General features: G+C 41.5%; 1 protein-coding gene and 1 long non-coding RNA gene across 8 annotated transcripts in view; one reads left to right on the top strand and one right to left on the bottom strand.

Annotated features, from left to right (window-relative positions):
• LOC128692977 (uncharacterized) overlaps positions 1-5,596 on the bottom strand; it is a 41,269-nt gene extending 35,673 nt beyond the window's left edge. The window contains exon 1 of the mRNA XM_053782391.2: positions 5,446-5,596. The gene's annotated coding sequence lies outside the window, so the exon portion shown is untranslated. The remainder of the gene's footprint in view (positions 1-5,445) is intronic.
• LOC128692979 (uncharacterized) overlaps positions 1-20,304 on the top strand; it is a 28,044-nt gene extending 7,740 nt beyond the window's left edge. For 2 of the 7 annotated variants that reach the window (XR_011392881.1, XR_008407653.2), the window contains exons 2-4: positions 15,572-15,706; positions 19,254-19,401; positions 20,182-20,304. This is a non-coding gene — a long non-coding RNA (uncharacterized lncRNA). Of the gene's footprint in view, positions 1-5,803; positions 5,930-7,855; positions 7,875-15,114; positions 15,131-15,568; positions 15,707-19,253; positions 19,402-20,181 lie in introns of those variants that run through there. The other 5 variants (XR_008407650.2, XR_008407651.2, XR_011392882.1 and 2 more) reach the window with 5 other exon arrangements.
• Positions 20,305-20,647: the final 343 nt, after the last annotated feature.

The following is a 20,647-nucleotide window of genomic DNA, read 5'->3' as shown; positions in this document are numbered from 1 at the left end:
CACTCGAGGCGCACAACATCCAAATAACTGCTACAGCAAATGCGCGTCTGACATATCTAAGAATAGCTTTTAAACATCTTAGTAAGGAGTCATTCACGGCAATGTACACCGTATACGTCAGGCCCATGCAGCTCCAGTATGGAACCCACACCTGGTCAAGCATTAAGAAATTGGAGAAAGTGCAGAGGTTTGCAATGAGACTAGTCCCGAGCAAGAGGTATGTCCTATGAGAAGACAGGAGGATCATAAAAGATATGATAACAACGTGTAAAATACCCAGAGGAACTAATAAGGTGAACAGGGTCAGATTGTTTGAGAGATGGGAAACAAGAACAAGAGGGCACAGCAGGATATTGGGAAGTTAGGAAATATTTATTCAGCTTTAGAGTAGTCAGGGAGTGGACCAAACTGGAGATTGAAGTTGTATAGGGAGGATCGAGTCTAAGAGAGAGTGAACGTAGTAGCGACCAGCGAAGGGGCGAGGACAGGAGCTGTGACTCCACCCCTGCAATCACATAAGCGAGTACAGATAAGTGAGTACACACATACACACCATTATTTAAGCCGACCACTGAGTGCCTGGCCCCAGTGTGGAGCCGCCTCCTGTCCTTTCATTGTGAAGTTCGACAAAATATTCAGAGATATACAACGGAGGAACTCCCAGAACTCAGAATACATTATAAAAACATGATAATAGAGCTGAACCTGACTACTTAAACGGAGACAAGAACCAGGGGAAGACACGATTTAATTAAGATATACACCTTGGGACTGCACCGGCGGACCACGCATCATACGATATGCGAAATTTTAAAATGGATCTATAGGGCAAATAATTATAGACTATTTTAATTAAGAGGACCAGAGACATAGAGACTTAGGTATAAGCTAAAGACACCGATGTCTTGATTCTCGGAGTGACTGAAAAGTGGAAAAAAATGCTAAACTAGGAAGTCGTGGAGAAAAATTTAAATCACAGCTTCAAGAGTAAATGTGATAATTCCCTAGAGGGAAGAGGGAAACAGTAATGCCAATAAAAGTAATCTCGAGGCCAGAAGCTGAGAGTCAACCTGCTCAGCACAACTCAATGAGAATACACATATTTAAACCTACAGTTGAGCTTGTTTGAGTGAACGCTATAGCAAAATAATTCTAGATAGCAATATATAATAGTTTACCATGAATAAACCAGCATAGCAGTATATAATAGTTTACCCTAAATAAACCAACATGGCGACATATAATAGCTTACCCTGAACAAAGCAACATAGTATAAAATAATAATAATAATAATAATGTACGTTGAGCAGCCTGCCTCAGGTGTGAGGTATGTACACACCCGCTGGAGGTCAATAAAGATTAGAACACAGCATGAATATTTATGGCACCAGCTGAAGACCGAGTCAATGGCTGGCTTTCCTGGCCAGACTATGATCATGGCCCCCGATACCCGCTCTCACACCAAGTCTTATATACTGGCTCCCCTCAAGGAAGGTTCCTTGACGCTGGTGAGGGGCTCTTGATCTAGGGAATTGGATCTGTGCTCCGGTTCCCTGAATTGAGCCTGAATACCTTGCCCCCCCCCACGCGCTGTATAATCCTACGGGTTTAGTGCTCTCCATGATTATAATAATAATAATTATATATTGAATAGGAAATATTGTAAAAATCAGAGCAAGAAAATTTGAATCTATAAAAAAAGTCGCTGCAAGTATTTCCTGATCAACATACACATCTCAGGGCATAAATTTTACATGATGGTAGGATTACTAGTGTCTTTTGTCTGTCTCATAAACATGCAAGATTTCAGGTACGTCTTGCTACTTCTACTTACACTTAGGTCACACTACACATGCATGTACAACCGTATATACACACCCCTCTGAGTTTTCTTCTATTTTCTTACTAGTTCTTGTTCTTGTTTATTTCCTCTTATCTCCATGGGGAAGTGGAACAGAATTCTTCCTCCGTAAGCCATGCGTGTTGTAAGAGGCGACTAAAATGCCGGGAGCAAGGGGCTAGTAACCCCTTTTCCTGTATACATTACTAAGGTTAAAAAAAGAGAAACTTTTGTTTTTATTTTTGGATCACCCTGCCTCGGTGGGATACGGCCGATGCGTTGAGAGAGATACCCGGAGTATACTTAGAGAGTTCCGGGGGTCAACGCCCCCGCGGCCCTGTCTGTGACCAGGCCTCCTGGTGGATCAGAGCCTGATCAACCAGGCTGTTACTGCTGGCCGCACGTAATCCAACGTACAAGCCGCAACCCGGTTGGTCAGGTACTGACTTTAGGTGTCTGTCTAGTGCCTGCTTGAAGATAGCCAGGGGTCTATTGGTAATCCCCCTGATGTATACTGGGAGGCAGTTGAATAGTCTTGGGCCCCTGACACTTATTGTATTGTCTCTTATCATGCTAGTGACACCCCTGCTTTTCACTGGGGGAATGTTGCATCGTCTGCCGAGTCTTGATTTCGCAGGGAGTGATTTTCGTGTGCAAGTTCGGTACTAGTCCCTCTAGTATTTTCCTGGTGTATATAATCATGTATCTCTCCCGCCTGCGTTCCAGGGAGTACAGGTTCAGGAACTTCAAGCGCTCCCAGTAATTGAGGTGTTTTATCGCTGTTGTGCGTGCCGTGAAGGTTCTCTCTACATTTATTTATTTATTCTCTACACATTTATTTATTAAATTTATCATTTTAAGGTAAGGCTATGCTAATATTCCCTAATATTGTGTTAACATTCTTTAACGTTATGTTAACGTATTTTAACGATAATTAACGTAAACCCGAAAATAACTCAATGGTAAAAGCAGGAATGAATGTGATGGTAACAGTTAACTCATGGTGCACTTCTTGTGGTTTAAATCGTTGGAAAAAACAATGGCAGGTCGTATACGGACACTCAGCTCACACACTCAGGTCCGTGGTTCGATCCCCGGTACGGGTGCAATTACTGGGGGCGTGTTTCCTTAAGACACCTGCTGTCCCTGTTCACCTAGCAGTAAATAGGTGCCTGGGTGTTAGTCGACTTGTGTGGGTCGCATCCTGGGAATAAAACCTAATTTGCTGGAAATGCTCTGCATAACAAGGGACTTTCTATGTAGCATGTCGTTGATGTCAGCTATGGTCTGTACAAGTTGTATCACGTACTTGTAGAAATACAGATTATTATTATTATTATTATTATTATTATTATTATTATTATTATTATTATTATTATTATTATTATTATGGTGTGTCACTATGGGGAGCACCTTAATGCTGGTGAAGGGCTCCTGATGCAGGGAATCGGAGCCACCCTTCTCTTTCTGGGATCAAAACCTGATTGCTTCACATTCACCAAACATTGTATGATCCCACAGGTTTAGTTTCTCCCTCACGGCTATAATAATATACTGCCAATCACTTCACTCACAATGTATAATTTACGTCAACTTTCAGACAAACTTTATCTCTGGTGTAATTATCCAGATCTGGGAAGACGTTCCTGATCAGCCAGGTTGTGAGGGCTGTGTGGGCATTGGGGCCGCTGGCAGCAACAGCCTGGTTGATCAGGTAGCCAATACAGACCATAAGCTCTTGACCGGTCTGCTAGAGTAAAACTCTTGAAACTAGTTACATACATGTCACAGGCGCAAGAAGTTTGTGGCTTGACGAGGCCCTCCGTGACAAGAACGCTGGTGTATACAGATGGTCACCTATTCTGTAGCTGACCAGATCCAGCGTTGCTTAACTTGACAGTTCAAGCAATGAGTATATCATCCACAGGACGGCCTACTACAGTTTATTTCTACTTCAAGGAGGGTGAGACCCCTAAGAATGTGTAACTGTGAGACATGATGTACATACATGTTCTCTATGCTTATAACGGTGTTGCTTTCTCTCCTCTACATATGCGTAACCAAGTCTTCCCTCTCATTACTGCCCACTGCACAGCCTAGAGCACACGATTTCGCTTCTGAAATTGGATTTCCGTACCTTTGCTACACCTGTTCACGTAGCAACAAATGGGGAGCTAAGAATTTGTTGGCTTTTAAGGGTTACATGCAAGAGAGTGAGAGATCTCAACTGAAATAAGCATTACTATTGGGCTTTGTTGAGTCATCTTGGGTTAATAATTTTTGAGGTTGAGCAACCTTCAATACGTCTTCTCTACTGTGCTGACCTTACAACAGAGGTCAGTCTTCACCACTACTGACCTGGCTCCCTCCTCTCCCCCCTTCTTCATCTCTCATTACATAAAAGCTGCCATAAATACTGAACCCATAGTGGAATATCTAACGATATCCTCATCCTCCCGCTGAAGTCTCCCATCTCGGACTGACAGTTCATTAACTCAATGGTAAACTTATCCTGTGTGATGGATGATAGAGAAACATAGCTAACTGTTATTCTTAAATTTTAACATTTATATAGCACAGACTAGCAGCACAGACTGACTTGCGTAAATTTGATGAAAAGAATACATCACTTTTTTGGTGTACTTGTGTACCGTGATTCATGTGTTCAGGCGGTGCATTTCCCTGTACCATCTGTGTGGGCAATACACCTCACAGCGAGTATGGTGCCTATTATTATATACATGAAAAGCACTATATCCGTAAGGGTCATTCAACGCTATACTCAAATAACAGGGTTACAATACCTGTGGTGTTGGTCTTACCTTTACGTAATCCGCCCATAAAACGTCTTAAGATTTTTTTATTTTTTGCTACATAGACTTAAGTGAGCGGAAGACCAAACACTGCAAGGAGTGATATGTAGACTAAATAATTTTCAAGTAATAGATACTCTGAACCCATTAACCAGGAACGAGTTATCATATGATAAAGATCCGCGTGCCGCGGAATTTTCCCATATCTCAAAAGAACAAAATACCATCACAGCGGCTATTGGACCCTCATAATATTACTGACAGCCTGTAATTACCTATTTGTAACTGGAGGAGCTGAGTTATGCCCGTACAGCAGTTTAGTCTTAATAACTTTATTATGCATCTTTACCCATCGTGTGGGCGGTGGTCTGTGCCCTGGTATTCTGATGGTCAAGGAAGTGGAATTGATAATGACTCACGAAATCGTGGTAACACGATTGCAAACGAACCACGAAACGGGTGGGGTCTGAACCCATGGCGAGTGAGTCCCGTCCCGTGAGTTACACGTCTATGATCTGAAGCCCCGTCTTCAGGGTTTACTATATAACATTTAATTGGTTATTCTTCAGTGAATACATTTATTACACGCCTTTGTATCATGGACCATAATGCTACCATTGCTTGCCCCAAAAAAATCTTTCTAGTACTAGAGCGAGTCCCCAACCCAACTTTTTATTTTGCCTCTACTACTAACTAGCCAAAGCTAGAGAACGCACTAACCACCATCGGTATAGAGTTTGAGGTCCTCAGCTCTCCACCTTCCCCCATGTACCCCCACAGCAGAGTTCTTACCTTGACCGTGGCCTCCAGAAGACTGAAGAGCGGTGGAGCCGCTCCTCACCCTAAGGCCAAGACCTCACCCAAGATTCTTGCAAGGTTCATTATCATCTCAGTGGCCAAGTCTTGCACCGCCTCAGTGATCAACTGTGGTATGGGTGAATGTCGCGACGCAACCGACGGAGGTGATGGTCGCAGTGTCGTGTCCAGGAAGGGTTACCAAAACACGATAAGGGCGATACTAGCGGTGCAGAAGACGAAGGTGATTCACAAGTGACCCGCAATTATGAAAGGAAGCTTTTACGACGTTTCGATCTGTCTTGGATCATTGTGAAGTCACATATAAGGAGGCAATGGTCTCAGTAGCGTGGTCACAGTCAGGCAAAATCAGCAACACAACGGACTGAGGCTACGGTCCCAGGTTGGGACCTTCAGTTTGGTTACCTGGGACTTGCAGCATTGGTTACCACCAGGGATGGTTACTACAACTTGATAAGAGGTATGGTAGAGGAGCAGCAGACCGAGGTGATGGTAGTCATAGGCAAGAATGGTTACTGCGTCAAATAATTATTATTACCAAAATTGTCATTCCAGTCAGATACCAGTTTAAATAAATGGGGAGAAATCAGACTGGAAAAAGTCACAGGTGGTGTTCCGCAAGGGTCAGTATTAGACCCTTGTTCACAATATACATAAACGACAAAGATGAAGAAAAAAATAATGGCATAAGAAACTCTCCAGATGACACAAAATATTACTCTCGCTTCATATGACATGTTATATTAACTTTGCATTCTAGTAACTTTAATTCTTGTCAATTCACTGTAAATTAATGTTAAAACCTAGTATTAAGCAACAGAGCTATGTAACTAATACATAAGTTCTAAGCCTAGTACAAGTTTAACGTGCATATTATGGCCTTTCCAATTATTTATTATTTATTTTTGTATTAGGATGAATAAGATACATGTGCAATACTAAGATTTTTTGAAGAATAAGACACTTGTTGCACAAGTAATAATAATAATAATATATATTTCACTTGTTGCACAAGTGTCTCATTCTTCAACTTGTCAGTTTTCTAAGCCATTTACATCACTTGGTATCATTGTTGATGAAACGTTTCGCCTGCGCTGCAGGCCTCATCAGTTGAATATAGAGATAAATTAAAGTCGTCTGAGGTAATTATTCCCTCAGCCTCGGTGGAAGATCAAGACGACGAGGTGGAAACACAGTTTGTCGGTATTTACAATATATTTCGGTACAATATTTTGAAAATAATTATTATAATTCTCATTCTGAACAGCGTTTATGAAATGCGACCTTCGGTAAATGTCATCTTGGCGGAAGACGGTGATTATTTGACATAGTGTAGCAGCGTCCTCCTTCAGGATACAGTCCATAACAGTCGACTACCACCCAGGTACCTATTTACTGCTAGGTGAACATGAGCAGCAAGTGTAAGAAGACTTACCCTAAGATCTTGACCTATTTAGCAATCTAACGTGGGTCCTTTCGCATGTTAGCTGAACGTTATATAATAATAATAATAATAATAATTATAATGATAATCTTTATTTCTACAAGTACATGTAGAAGGTATACAGACCATAGTTGACATCAATGACATACTACTATATAGAAAGCTGCTTGTTATTCAGAGCATTTCCCGCAAATTAGGTCAGTTTTGTCCCCAAGATGCGACCCACGCCAGTCGACTAACACCCAGGTACCTACTTTACTCATAGGTGAACATGGACAGCAGGTGTCTTAAGGAAACACGTCCTAATTTTTCCACCCGTACCGGGGATCGACCCGGTACGGGTCGATCCCCGAGCAGCTGTAAAGATTTTATTGCAGTGAAGTCGACAGATTTAATTCATAGATGAAGTTGTTGTACATTTTTGTTGTCGTCCAACAGACCTCAGTTTTTCTTTCCTCCACCCATTCTTTCTCCCAGTTTAAGAAACAAAAGTCTGGAATCTTTAGATGGACCTAAAAGGGTTCTTTAGAAGGACCTAAATAGTATATTTTTTTGAGGAACATACAAGAGGATTCATTGGAGGGACACAGGAGAAAATATGTTAGAGAAGGTTCGTTAGAGGGACATAAGTGAGGGTTCCATCATGGTTCACAAGAGACGGTTATTTAGAGGTTCATAGGGGAGAGTTCAATCAAATAATACAAGATAAGCTTCGTTATAAGAAGCTCAATGAAGCATAGTTTTCGGTTCACAGGTGAGGGTTCGTTAGAGGGACGCGAGAGAGAGGGGAGGATATTTATCAGAAAGACACAAGCAAGTTTCACAAAACGGTCGCAAGCGGTACTCATTATTTATTGCACAGTGTGCACGGCCATTGAACCCGCTGACCCGGATAGAAGTAGAAGTTATTTGAAGTCTGAGTCCCTGGAGGCCTGAGTCAAGATGCAGCAAGAGTCCGCAGGTCGGGCACTCCTAGTGACATACTTTGTTGTTGTTGCTTTTTAAGGACTACGACGACTTATTCCGTATATATTATAAAACTATGGTATTTCCGCAAAAGCATGACACTTTCACTTAGCGATGGTGGTAATGTTTTCCTTTTGGTTGTTTTTGTTGCCTTTGTTGTCTCTTTTGCTGTGGGTTTCGTTAAGGTTTAGTCAATCACTGACCTAAGTATAGTATCATCTGATGTTATTGACGGAAGCTAAATATTAAAGACCGGTGGACGGGTGTACAGTTGAAGGATGCAGTTGGACGAGCGGACAATTGGACGTGCACAACTGTAAGGGGCACAGATGGACGGTCACAGATGGACGGTCACAGATGGACGGCCACAGATGAACGGGCACAGATGGACGGTCACAAATGGACGGTCACAGATGAACGGGCACAGATGAACGGGCACATTTTGACGGGCACAGATGAACGGGCACAGATGGACAGGCACATTTGGACGGGCACATTTGGACGGGCACATTTGGACGGGCACAGATGGACGGACGTACCTACGTACAAAAAAAATCGTAAGGGCGGACAGAAAAAGTGGAAGGACACAGATGATCGGACTGAGTGTTGTGGTGGACAGATAAACAACTTAATATTCAAACAACAATGCAGTAACGGGTTCTAGTGGCTCAAAAAAAAAAAAAAAAAGACACCCATGAGAAATGTTAATGTCAGTTCAGCTTGGGCGACGCTTGTCGCAAAAATGACACTAAATTATGCACTGGGCTGTTTTGAACTGTAAGAGACTGGCTGCAACTAGATGTTTCGATCGCTGCGCGAGCCGAGGATATACACACTGTGAAGTGCATGCATGTCTGTGTATATATGTAAATAATGACACTGGTAACAAACAACCATTATAACAATGCATTTCACCAGAGGCTCTGCTTTATCAGGCGCTCAGGAACAAGTAAATACACCGCCTTATAAGATACACGATCACCTTGAGGTCAGACACTGAGGAAGACAAGTCTTGACAATGTGACGTCGAGTATAGGCGAGGTCAGGTGTTAGTGAGAGCACCCTGATGGGGCTAAAGTGTCAGATAATGAAAACAGTGGATGGGGGCTAAGGTGTCAGGTATTAGTTAAAGCTGCGCGTGAGCTTAAGGTGTATTAATGAGAGGAGATGGGGTTAAGGTGTCGGGTATTAGTGAGATTAGGAGGGGTAGGAGTAAGGTGTCAGGTATCAGTGAGAGCTGGGAGTGGGGCTCAGGTGTCACATTATTATATTTATCATATGAATCACGAACGATGTGGTTAATTGCTCCAGCCAACATGTATATTACCTGGAGTTTACCTGGAGAGAGTTCCGGGGGTCAACGCCCCCGCGGCCCGGTCTGTGACCAGGCCTCATGGTGAATCAGGGCCTGATCAACTAAGCTGTTACTGCTGGCTGCACGCAATCCAACGTACGAGCCACAGCCCGGCTGGTCAGGTACCGACTTTAGGTGCTTGTCCAGTGCCTGCTTGAAGACACCCAGGGGTCTATTGGTAATCCCCCTTATGTATGCTGGGAGGCAGTTGAACAGTCTTGAGCCCCTGACATTTTTTGTGTTGTCTCTTAGCGTGCTAGTGACACCCCTGCTTTTCATTGGGGGGATGTTGCATCGTCTGCCAAGTCTTTTGCTTTCGGAGAGAATGATTTTCGTGTGTAAGTTTGGTACTAGTCCCTCTAGGATTTTCCAGGTGTATATAATCATGTATCTCTCCCACCTGCGTTCCAGGGAATACAGGTTCAGGAACTTCAAGCGCTCCCAATAATTGAGGTGCTTTATCTCCGTTATGCGCGCCGTGAAGGTTCTCTGTACATTTTCTAGGTCAGCAATTTCATCTGCCTTGAAAGGTGCTGTTAGTGTGCAGCAATATTCCAGCCTAGATAGAACAAGCGACCTGAAGAGTGTCATCATGGGCTTGGCATCCCTAGTTTTGGAGGTTTTCAATATCCATCCACGTGCAATGTTTTACTCAGTAATAATGGTGAGGTGGATCACTGATGCTTCCAAAATCCTGCGTCTCATCCTGTGGTTCTCGTGGTTCATCTGTTATGTTCTTCCCCGGTTCATGGTCAGAAAAATGAAGGTTGCGACGAACTACGCATGCTCAGTTGGTTTTTATCCCTCATTTAGGCATATTGATGTTTCTGAAGGCGTCTGAAGGTCTCAGCCAGTCTTCGCGACAGAATTTATCACATTCACCACCACCACTCCCCAGCCTTTTAGTATGAAAGGGCCAATCTGAAAAGCCAAATTTTAAGGAGGGCAGCATTTTGTAATGATCAACATTAAATATATTATACCTATAGCTAGCCGTAATTCAATACTGAACATATAGTTATTGTCACTAATCGCGCAATCACAAAGGGTTGAGCACATGAGTACTTTGAGTATTTCGTTCCTAACACCTAGAAATTTAAATATATAGAAAAACAATTTATAACAATTATAAACCAGCACTGACTAGAAGTGAAAGATGGTTGTTAGAAGTGGCGATAACATTTTAGTGCAAAATAGCTTTAAATATTTTGCAATTTTTGACACTGCAGTGTGGAACCTATGTGAAAGTGAATTCGTAATTTCATGTGAGGGCCGCATCAATTTCCTAGAAGGGCCGAGAGTTGGAGATCCCTGCACTGTACTGTGTGCTGTAACCTCCTTTTGTGCAAGTAATTCTTGGTTTTGGGATCAAGAGCCCTTCACCAGCATCAAGGAACTCTCCTTGAGAGGCCAGTGGTCGGAGCGTTCGGTTTACAACAGAAAGGTTCAGTGTTCGATCGTTGAAATAGACGAAACGTGTGGGAGCATACCTGGGCAAGTCATTTTTTTTATCGAATTGGACACATATGCAGCTCCTGGATATCTTTATTTTGTTATTGTATACCATTAAGATAAATTCATTTTTTTATACCTGCTGCTGTCCCTGTTCACCTAATAGTCAATAAGTGCCTGGTTGTTAGGTAAGACACATATGCAACAGTTAGGTATCTTTATTACGAAACGTTTCGCCTACACAGTAGGCTTCTTCAGTCGAGTACAGAAAAGTTGATAGAAGCAGAAGAGACTTGAAGACGATGTAATCAGTCCATCACCCTTAAAGTTTTGAGGTGGTCAGTCCCTCAGTCTGGAGAAGAGCATTGTTCCGTAGTCTGAAACAATATTTGAAACATATTGTTTCACACTACGGAACAATGCTCTTCTCCAGACTGAGGGACTGACCACCTCAAAACTTTAAGGGTGATGGACTGATTACATCGTCTTCAAGTCTCTTCTGCTTCTATCAACTTTTCTGTACTCGACTGAAGAAGCCTACTGTGTAGGCGAAACGTTTCGAAATAAAGATACCTAACTGTTGCATATGTGTCTTACCTAACAACCTGTCGGTATTTTATACCATTTTGATGTTCAAGTGCCTGGTTGTTAGCCAGCTGTTGTGGGTGGCAGCGGGCAAGGCAACATGTCAACATAGAGCCAAGGACATGCCATACTAGGCTTACCACGGACGTGATGACGGTGAAGTATAAGACTCCCTGAAGGACCTCATGCCACGACCCTGTGTAAGACTCCATGAAGGACCTCGTGCCACGACCCTGTGTAAGACTCCATGAAGGACCTCATGCCACGACCCTGTGTAAGACTCCATGAAGGACCTCATGCCACGACCCTGTGTAAGACTCCCTGAAGGACCTCATGCCACGACCCTGTGTAAGACTCCCTGAAGGACCTCATGCCACGACCCTGTGTAAGACTCCCTGAAGGACCTCATGCCACGACCCTGTGTAAGACTCCATGAAGGACCTCATGCCACGACCCTGTGTAAGACTCCCTGAAGGACCTCATGCCACGACCCTGTGTAAGACTCCCTGAAGGACCTCATGCCACGACCCTGTATAAGACTCCCTGAAGGACCTCGTGCCACGACCCTGTATAAGACTCTCTGAAGGACCTCATGCCACGACCCTGTGTAAGACTCCCTGAAGGACCTCATGCCACGACCCTGTGTAAGACTCCCTGAAGGACCTCATGCCACGACCCTGTATAAGACTCCCTGAAGGACCTCATGCCACGACCCTGTGTAAGACTCCCTGAAGGACCTCATGCCACGACCCTGTGTAAGACTCCATGAAGGACCTCGTGCCACGACCCTGTGTAAGACTCCCTGAAGGATCTCATACTACGACTCAGTATAAGATTCTGGAAATACAAAAAAAAAAAAATATCTGCCTTTAGTAATTATTTTCTTAAGGTAACTACTAAATAACAGTCTCGTCTCCAAGGAGTGAATTATTATTATTATTATTGGAGTTAGTAGTAGTAGTAGCAGTCGCCGTCGTAGTAGTAGTAGGGGTTTAAAATAAGCACTAAAAAACTATATATATTTATATGAGACGGTAAACCCGTTAGGGTTATTCAGCGCAAAGAGTATTAGAGACTCGATCCTCCGTCCCCTTAATTGTTAGAGGAACGCGCTGCTCTAGCAGTCAGTCATGCTGTGAGGTAGGAATAAGGCCATCGTTCTCTCGTAATGCCTCTCTAGTGAGTATTTAACCCTGCTTTACCACTACTTAATCTCAAGACCAGTTCTAGCGCTCAGTTGTCTGCTAGAAGTTACGATGCTTCTCTTGCACAGTGACTGTGGAGGCCTGTGACGGGTTCCATTCATTCGGCGTAGCTACTGCTTCCCCAGGTTAATTCAGATGATAATCTTACTCTTTTAAATTCCCTGTGCTCGTATTCCTTCTGACTGCCCTCTGGCTAGGTCTTCCTAGCAGTCTACCCACATGTAGGTCTTCCCAGCAGTCTACCCTCATGTAGGTCTTCCCAGCAGTCTACCCTCATGTAGGTCTTCCCAGCAGTCTACCCTCATGTAGGTCTTTCCAGTAGACTTTCCCGTAGCAAGCTTGTCCCTCGAGTCTGCGGTCTGGAAGCAAAGCCTTGTGCTGCGAGAATAACTGGTCACTTGTAAATGTACCTGGGGTTTACCTGGAGAGGGTTTCGGGGGTCAACGCCCCCGCGGCCCGGTCTGAGACCAAGCCTGTTAAATCTGTAGCCTAAAGGCTTTCTGAAGACGCCTCCTAGCATGGGCCTAAAGGATTTTCAATCTCTTATTGATTATTCAATTAATTTTATTTAAAGCTTCTTAAATTAATAATAAAGCTTAAATCCCTTGATGAGATGTTTATATTTTAAAGTAACATCGCATCCCTGTGTTAAGTTTTGTGTGAAGGATTGTAAAAACTAGAGTTAATTAATGTCTTGGTTAGGTAAGGTTTTGTCAGGAAACAGGACGAGTGTTTCCTGACGCGGGTCTTAGTCATATGATGACCCACAGCTGGAGCTTTTGGTCATCTGACCGAGGCCTTTCCCTTGCTTATCCCTCCACCCCTTTAAAAATTATGGTTACGATTTTAACCATTAATGACATTAAAAGAATCAGGAGGAGGAGGAGGCGAGGAAGAAGAAAGAAAGAAAGAAAACCACCAGAACATTCTCAAGCCGAGTTATGTCTTTCCCATTAACAAAGGTCAGAGAAAGCTTTATAGAATTAGAATCGCATTTTCTGTGTCACCTTTAATATATTAAACGAGACTTTCTCTGGTAATGGTATACAAATGACAGTTTTATTTTTAACGGCATGCCAGAGCCCTATTCTCTCTTCCGTTTTATGCTGATCTGTTGCTTCGTAAAACTGTAGGTTGTGGATACGTGTCCAGTGAATCACACACTAACCATGTGGGCCAAACTATTGGAATTGCAAATTAAGTTTTATCGTAAATATTTTAACATCCCCCCCCATTGAAAAGTAGGGGCGCCACTAGCACGATGATCCAACACAATGTAAAGGGCCCAAGACTCTTCAACTGCCTCCCAGCGTACATAAAGGGGATTATCAATAGACCCCTGGCTGTTTTCAAGAAGGCACTGAACAGGCACTTAAAGTCAGTACCTGACCAGTCGGGCTGTGGCTTGTAAGTCGGGTTACGTGCGGCCAACAGTAACAGCCTGGTTGATCAGGTCCTGATCCACCCTGAGGCCTGGTCACAGACCGGGCCGCGGGGGCGGTCTAAAGTGTCATGCGTTTTCGCTCACCATGAGGCGGGCCAAAACAGCATGGGTTCGACTCCTTGGCTAGTGCAGTGTTGTTAATGATCAATACCACTCATTCGTGGGTACAAATATATATATATATATATATATATATATATATATATATATATATATATATATATATATATATATATATATATGAGATAAGATAAGATAAGAGATAAGATAAGATTTCGTTCGGATTTTTAACCCCGGAGGGTTAGCCACCCAGGATAACCCAAGAAAGTCAGTGCGTCATCGAGGACTGTCTAACTTATTTCCATTGGGGTCCTTAATCTTGTCCCCCAGGATGCGACCCACACCAGTCGACTAACACCCAGGTACCTATTTGCTGCTAGGTGAACAGGACAACAGGTGTAAGGAAACGTGTCGAAATGTTTCCGCCCGCCGGGAATCGAACCCGGGACCTCCGTGTGTGAAGCGGGAGCTTTAGCCACCAGGCCACCGGGCTGAGTTTATTTTTCATGTTAAGCGAAAATTACCTTTATCAAGATTCTGATATTGAATATTGTCTAAGTGTAATATTTGGACGTAGACTTTATTTTAAGATTAGTACACCCGGAGGATTAATAATCCATTGTAATCCAAGACAACCAAAAAGTGTGGCTTATGTCCACTAGGATTTTTTGATTCCATCTCCAGGATGCAACCCACAAAGTCAACCACTAGGTACCTATTGACTGAAGGCAGTAGTAGGGGGGGGGGGGCAGCAGGTTACCATTTTTTGGGGGGGGTTACCATTTGTTCTAGGCACATGTCGATTAGACACTAGGCCTGTTTTTTTTTTTATTTATTTATTTAGGAGACTTGACCATACGTCTCTTCCTGCCCAAAAGTCTGCGCATTGTATTAAACCCGATTTATGATCATAGGTTAAAAAAACTGTGTGGTCACTGTGGGGAAATTCGCCTCCATAAGCTTAAATATCGAGTATTTAGTAAATAATTAAGTAAATAATTAGCAAATAATTAAGGTTGGGTTTTGTTAGATTAGATCAAATTTCTTACATCTGCACAACATAAAACAATATGTCAAAACTAACCTGATATTGGACATTTTTAAGAATAAATTTTAGCCAGACTCACATAAAGACTGGATCTGCATAACAGGTAATTTACACATATGTTACAATGTAAGACAATTATAAGTAAGTAAAATGAATAAAAGATGAAAGATTATATTTCTTTGCAAAGGTTGCAATGTCTAATTATAATTTTGGTTTATTAAGTACAAAGAAATCCACTATCATGGCGGGGTATTTCTGGCAGACTAATCCTAGCACATAACAACTACTTAAATCTAGACAAAATAAGAGTGGTTAATATAGTAGATTAACTCAGATACACATACACACAAGTACAATTATCATACATTTTGTAAACCGCCTAGAACAACCCAAAAAAAAAAAAAAAGTCAAAGTGACTTATTTCCATTAAGATCACCTAATTATGTAATTATACCTAAACAAAATCATCATAATTATTATTTTATTTTATTATACTATTATTGTTATATAATAATTATTATTATAATAATAATAATACTAGTAGGTTATGACCGGTGGTGGTGTCAGCTGTCCTGGTTGTCTGCTGCTGCTGCTGCTGTTGTTGGCTGTTAAAAATGCTTGGGAAAGTTCTATCTAAAATTCCCATTGGGAGGCGACAAGCTCAACAGATACAGCAATGGTAAGTGACTCTTGTGTTATATAATAACACCCTGTATATATATATATATCCTGCAATATTGTGTATTTTGTTTTATCAGTGGTATTTTACTGTTCGGTTTTTGTTTGGTGGTTTTTAGGTTATTAAAATCGTGGGGAAACGCTAAACCCTGAGGAGTTGTGCGGCGCTTGGGAGAATACGCAATAAAAGGGTTTGATTCAAGGAATGAGAGTGTTTGCTCCAATTCCTCAAATCAAGAGCCTCACCGGCATCAAGCGCAAGCCTTCCTCAGTCAAAATTTTCACAATTTGTATTTGTCTTCATTTAATTGTGTTTAATGCAAAAACATTTTTACTGTGTAACCTACATAAAGGTGATCTTATCTAAATCAGCCAACCAGGTATTAATCAATGGTACATATAAATACACTTAATTATCATACATAGCAGCATATGCGTAGATTACTTAAGATAACCCAAAAAAGTCAGTGATTTATTTCCATTGGGGTCCACTGTAGAGTGGAAATCAGTCATTTTGACTTTTTGGGTTTTCCTAGGTGATTTATACATGTTACTATGTATGATAGTTGTATTTGTGTGTACCTGTGCCTAAATAAGTGCAAGGCAAGTAACACTTAATTGAACTTAGTGGAACACAAGTTTAAACACTAATGTTATTAAAACCATGAGATATTGTAAGGACATTCTAGGTTAAGGCATCATAAGTCACTTGTATATATTGAATAACTATATTACATGATGCATTTATAAATACTAATTACTTGTATGATGCTGGTCAAATTAAGCTTTTAAGTTTAGTGCATACTCTCTGGATAAAATAAGATTTTTGTTAGTTTTAACCTGGTGGCTTATCCACCCAAGATAACCCTCCAGGTTATCCTGGAGGTTCTTTTGTTCTTTGTTCTTTTGAGTGCGGGTCATCTGGATTACCTGGAGGTTATTCCGGGGATCAACGCCCCCGCGGCCCGGTCCATGACCAGGCCTCCCGGTGGATCAGGGCCTGATCAACCAGGCTTTTACTGCTGGCCGCACACAGTCCAGTGTATGAGCCACAGCCCGGCTGATCCGGCACTGACTTTAGGTATCTGTCCAGCTCTCTTGAAGGCAGCCAGGGGTTTATTGGCAATTCCCCTAATGCTTGATGGGAGGCTGTTGAACAGTCTTGGGCCCCGGGCACTTACGGTGCTTTCTCTTAGTGTACCAGTGGCGCCCCTACTTTTAATTGGGGGTATTTTGCATCACCTGCCCAGTCTTTTACTTTCGTAGGGAGTGATTTTTGGGTAAAGTCAGTGTCATCAGGGATTGTCTTGTATTTCCATTAGGACTCTTTAATCTTATTCCCTAATTTGCAGCCTACAGTGATTTGCTAGCATTCAGGAACCTACTTACTGCTAGGTGAATAGGGGCAGCAGGTGTAAGGGACATACCCAACATTTCACCGCCCATGTTGGGGATTGATTCCAGATCCTCAGTGTGCATGCCGAGAACACTGCCAACCAAGTCACCTAGACTGACCTTCACTCTCAGCTGTGGCAATAGTGCTGTCCACTGCCTTTATTATGTATTGAATAAGAATGGTCGCTGAACTATTATTTATAAAATAAAAGGCTAAAAAAAAGTGCGAAATTACCAATACAAGAAGTGTAATATGTGATTATTTTGGGGTAATTTTTTTTTTTTTATTCCATTAACTTTACTATGGTAACTGCAGAAGTGGTGAGCAATTAATGGGCCTGGAAATAGGAAAAAATGAGTAGCCACCAAGTAGAAATCATTCTAAATATGCTGGCACATGGTGGCCTGGTGGCTAAAGCTCCCGCTTCACACACGGAGGGCCCGGGTTCGATTCCCGGCGGGTGGAAACATTTCGACACTTTTCCTTACACCTGATGTCCTGTTCACCTAGCAGTAAATAGGTACCTGGGTGTTAGTTGACTGGTGTGGGTCGCATCCTGGGGGACAATATTGAGGACCCCAATGGAAATAAGTTAGACAGTCCTCGATGACGCACTGACTTTCTTGGGTTATCCTGGGTGGCTAACCCTCCGGGGTTAAAAATCCGAACGAAATCTTATCTTAACAAAAATCCCTAATACAACCTAGGGTTCTATTAATTATTTCTCCTATATAGTTATGCAGCTAGGATAATGAAAATTTGTATTAATAAGAAGAACTGTGTAACTCCTGTGGGTTTAGCACTCATGAATGTAGCAATAATCCAGAAAAGGGTTGCTTTGGCCAGACATTGAGAAATTTTAAGGACCCTCAGCAGACTTGCATTTTGGTGCCCTTACAGGCCATTATTGTTCTTTTGAAATATTTGCTCAGTACTTCCAGAGTAGAGGTAGATAACACTGATTTTCTTTTGGGTGTAATAATACCTTTTTATCTGGCTTTAATGTATTTAGTGCCCTTACAGCTTAGCACTCTACAGAGATGCCTGGCTAGCCCAAAGCTTTATCCTGCCCTGGTCATGATTCTGTTGACAGAATCTTAATCCAAGAAATTGGAGTTTCCCCTCCCCTTCCTTGGATTATACCTGATCATTCCCCCCCCCCCATTCTCTAGGTACTTTCATGACCCTTTTGGGTTTAGCATTTATTTATAATTATAATTCAGTAATAAAGAGAAGGGCTGTGGGCCAGCAGATCAGTGGAGCATATGTCATATGTTTGGCTGTTTATTGCACCACTAATGCTACATTAAAACTACATCATTATTATTATTATTATTATTATTATTATTATTGTATGTATTTACAAAATATTGCTAAACCATTGAGTAAACAGCATTACAGTGTGGCATATGTAACAATAGGGGTTAATGCAATACGTTAGTTTCTGTTAAAATGTCAGGGTGAGCCTGCATTAAAGGTGAGCCTTTCGGTGAGGTGGTTAGTTCATGGAGTTCATTGGTGTGCTGTAGATACAGTTTAAGATGCAGTGAATTTATAACTTGACATTTTGGTCCTCACAGAGGACCGAAAGGTCAAGTGGGGAAAATAGCCAGGAACCCCATTACAGTTTGATAGAAAACAATTTATTGTGCTCTTAACTCGAGCTAGCATTGTTGTCAGCAACTTCTAAGGTGTCGAGTGTACTGGAAAAGAATCTGAGAAAGGGACTTCTTTGTGAGAAACTGGCTTGTGGCTTGGTAGCATCCTCTGCTTACACTGAGGCTCTGGGCTTGATCTTCAGAATGGGTGAAGAGTTTGGTATGTTTCCTTAATGCCTGCTGCCCCTGTTCACCTAGTAGTTAATGTCAATGGTCCAAGTCGGACCGAAACGTCGTCGTAAGCTTCTCTTTTATGTGCGGGTTATTTGTGTATCACCTAGTAGTAGTAGGTACCCGGTTGTTAGCCAACTGTTGCGGGTCACATCCTGGTTGACAAAATTGACCCAAGTTGCCCGAAATGCTGTGCATAACCAGGGGCTTTCTGTATAGTATGCCAGCTAGGTTTGTATCACGTGCTTGTAAAAATTATTATATTATTATTATTATTATTATTATTATTATTATTATTATTATGGGTATTTTTAATGTTTCAGGATACCCTCAGCAACGTTATTTGGAGCTGGAGCCGCAGCACTTGGTCTTTATCTTACAGACTGGAAAGTAATCGTCCAATATATTCCTTTCTATAGTGGCAAGTTTAAAACTGACGAGTAATCACAATGATTCTTCTCCTTCCTTCAGGTATGTAAGAGTGGAGAAACATCTGATCATTAAGAAGTTACGATATTTCTAGTAGATTGGTCTACTTTATTTAACCAATTTATCGAGTACTTCACAAGGTGTACTTCAAAATTACAGTACTGTTTAGTGCTATTTACAGAATAATAGATAATCACTAACATAGGCTTGGGTTTCTTGGATTTTTATTAGCTGTTCAAGTTTAGTAGGGCAGGCCACTTCAATAGCTGTGTTGGAATGAAGTGTGTTGTATACCAGATGAATTTCCCAGCGATTCAGGTCCTTTATTGAAAGATCGCACATGGCAGTGTTATTAAATGGGGTATTATCCTTTCTTAAACATTTTTTTTGTAAAGACAAGCTCACAATAGAAATAAGATATCAACTCCTAAGTGGTGAGTCATATCTCTCATGATGCTAGCCTGGTTTTTTGGTCCCTGGCTGTGAAAAAGAAAAAGGCATCAAAGATTTCAATAAACAGGTGTCAAAGTGTGTTTTATGTGATAAATACATTGCAGGCCCATGGCAGCTCAATCAACACTTAATCCTGCCTAATGTGAATCTTCAGTTTACCTTGCAAATTGCACTGATCACATAGTGAATGTATGGCACATGTACAGAATTACAAATAGAAATGGAGCATCACATAAAGTGAGGGGAAACTTGTAAATGTATATAGATAAGTAAGTTTTAAAATATTTTTCCTTAGGCATTTGTTTGTTAAAAATGGATCCATTGATTAAGACTTAGGTTAGTCACCATTTGATTTTTTTTTTTTTACAGATGCTGTTCATCTTCTAAGCAGCAAGAAATTACATTAAATAAAAAATGAAACAACATTTCCATTTAATAATAGTTCACATGTACAAAGTCATCAGTATGTTAATAAAAAATAAAGAATAATAATATTTTACTCTCCTAGTGATGTTGCTTTATCATTTCAAAAATTTCAATACATGATGAACATATTTTCCCCTTCCATAAGTCTGTTAAATACTTTAGAGTATATTTACCAGATAAGGTTTCTATTCAGATTAATCAACTTCACATTCAATTATAACACCTTAATGCCATTTTCTCAGCACTGAATATTCTTGCACAACACTTGTTCTCTGTAACTAACAATTAATATATCTCAGCTTCACTGCCTTTGGCACAAAATCACTGTCTTCATTGTACACCATCCTTCACAAGCCTTGCAGAGCACCAAATACACAACACAGTGTAGCATCACTGTACATTACACACA

Source organism: Cherax quadricarinatus, chromosome 38 (assembly GCF_038502225.1).
Source record: "Cherax quadricarinatus isolate ZL_2023a chromosome 38, ASM3850222v1, whole genome shotgun sequence".
Lineage (NCBI taxonomy): Eukaryota > Metazoa > Arthropoda > Malacostraca > Decapoda > Parastacidae > Cherax > Cherax quadricarinatus.
This window is presented reverse-complemented; position numbering and strand designations above follow the sequence as displayed.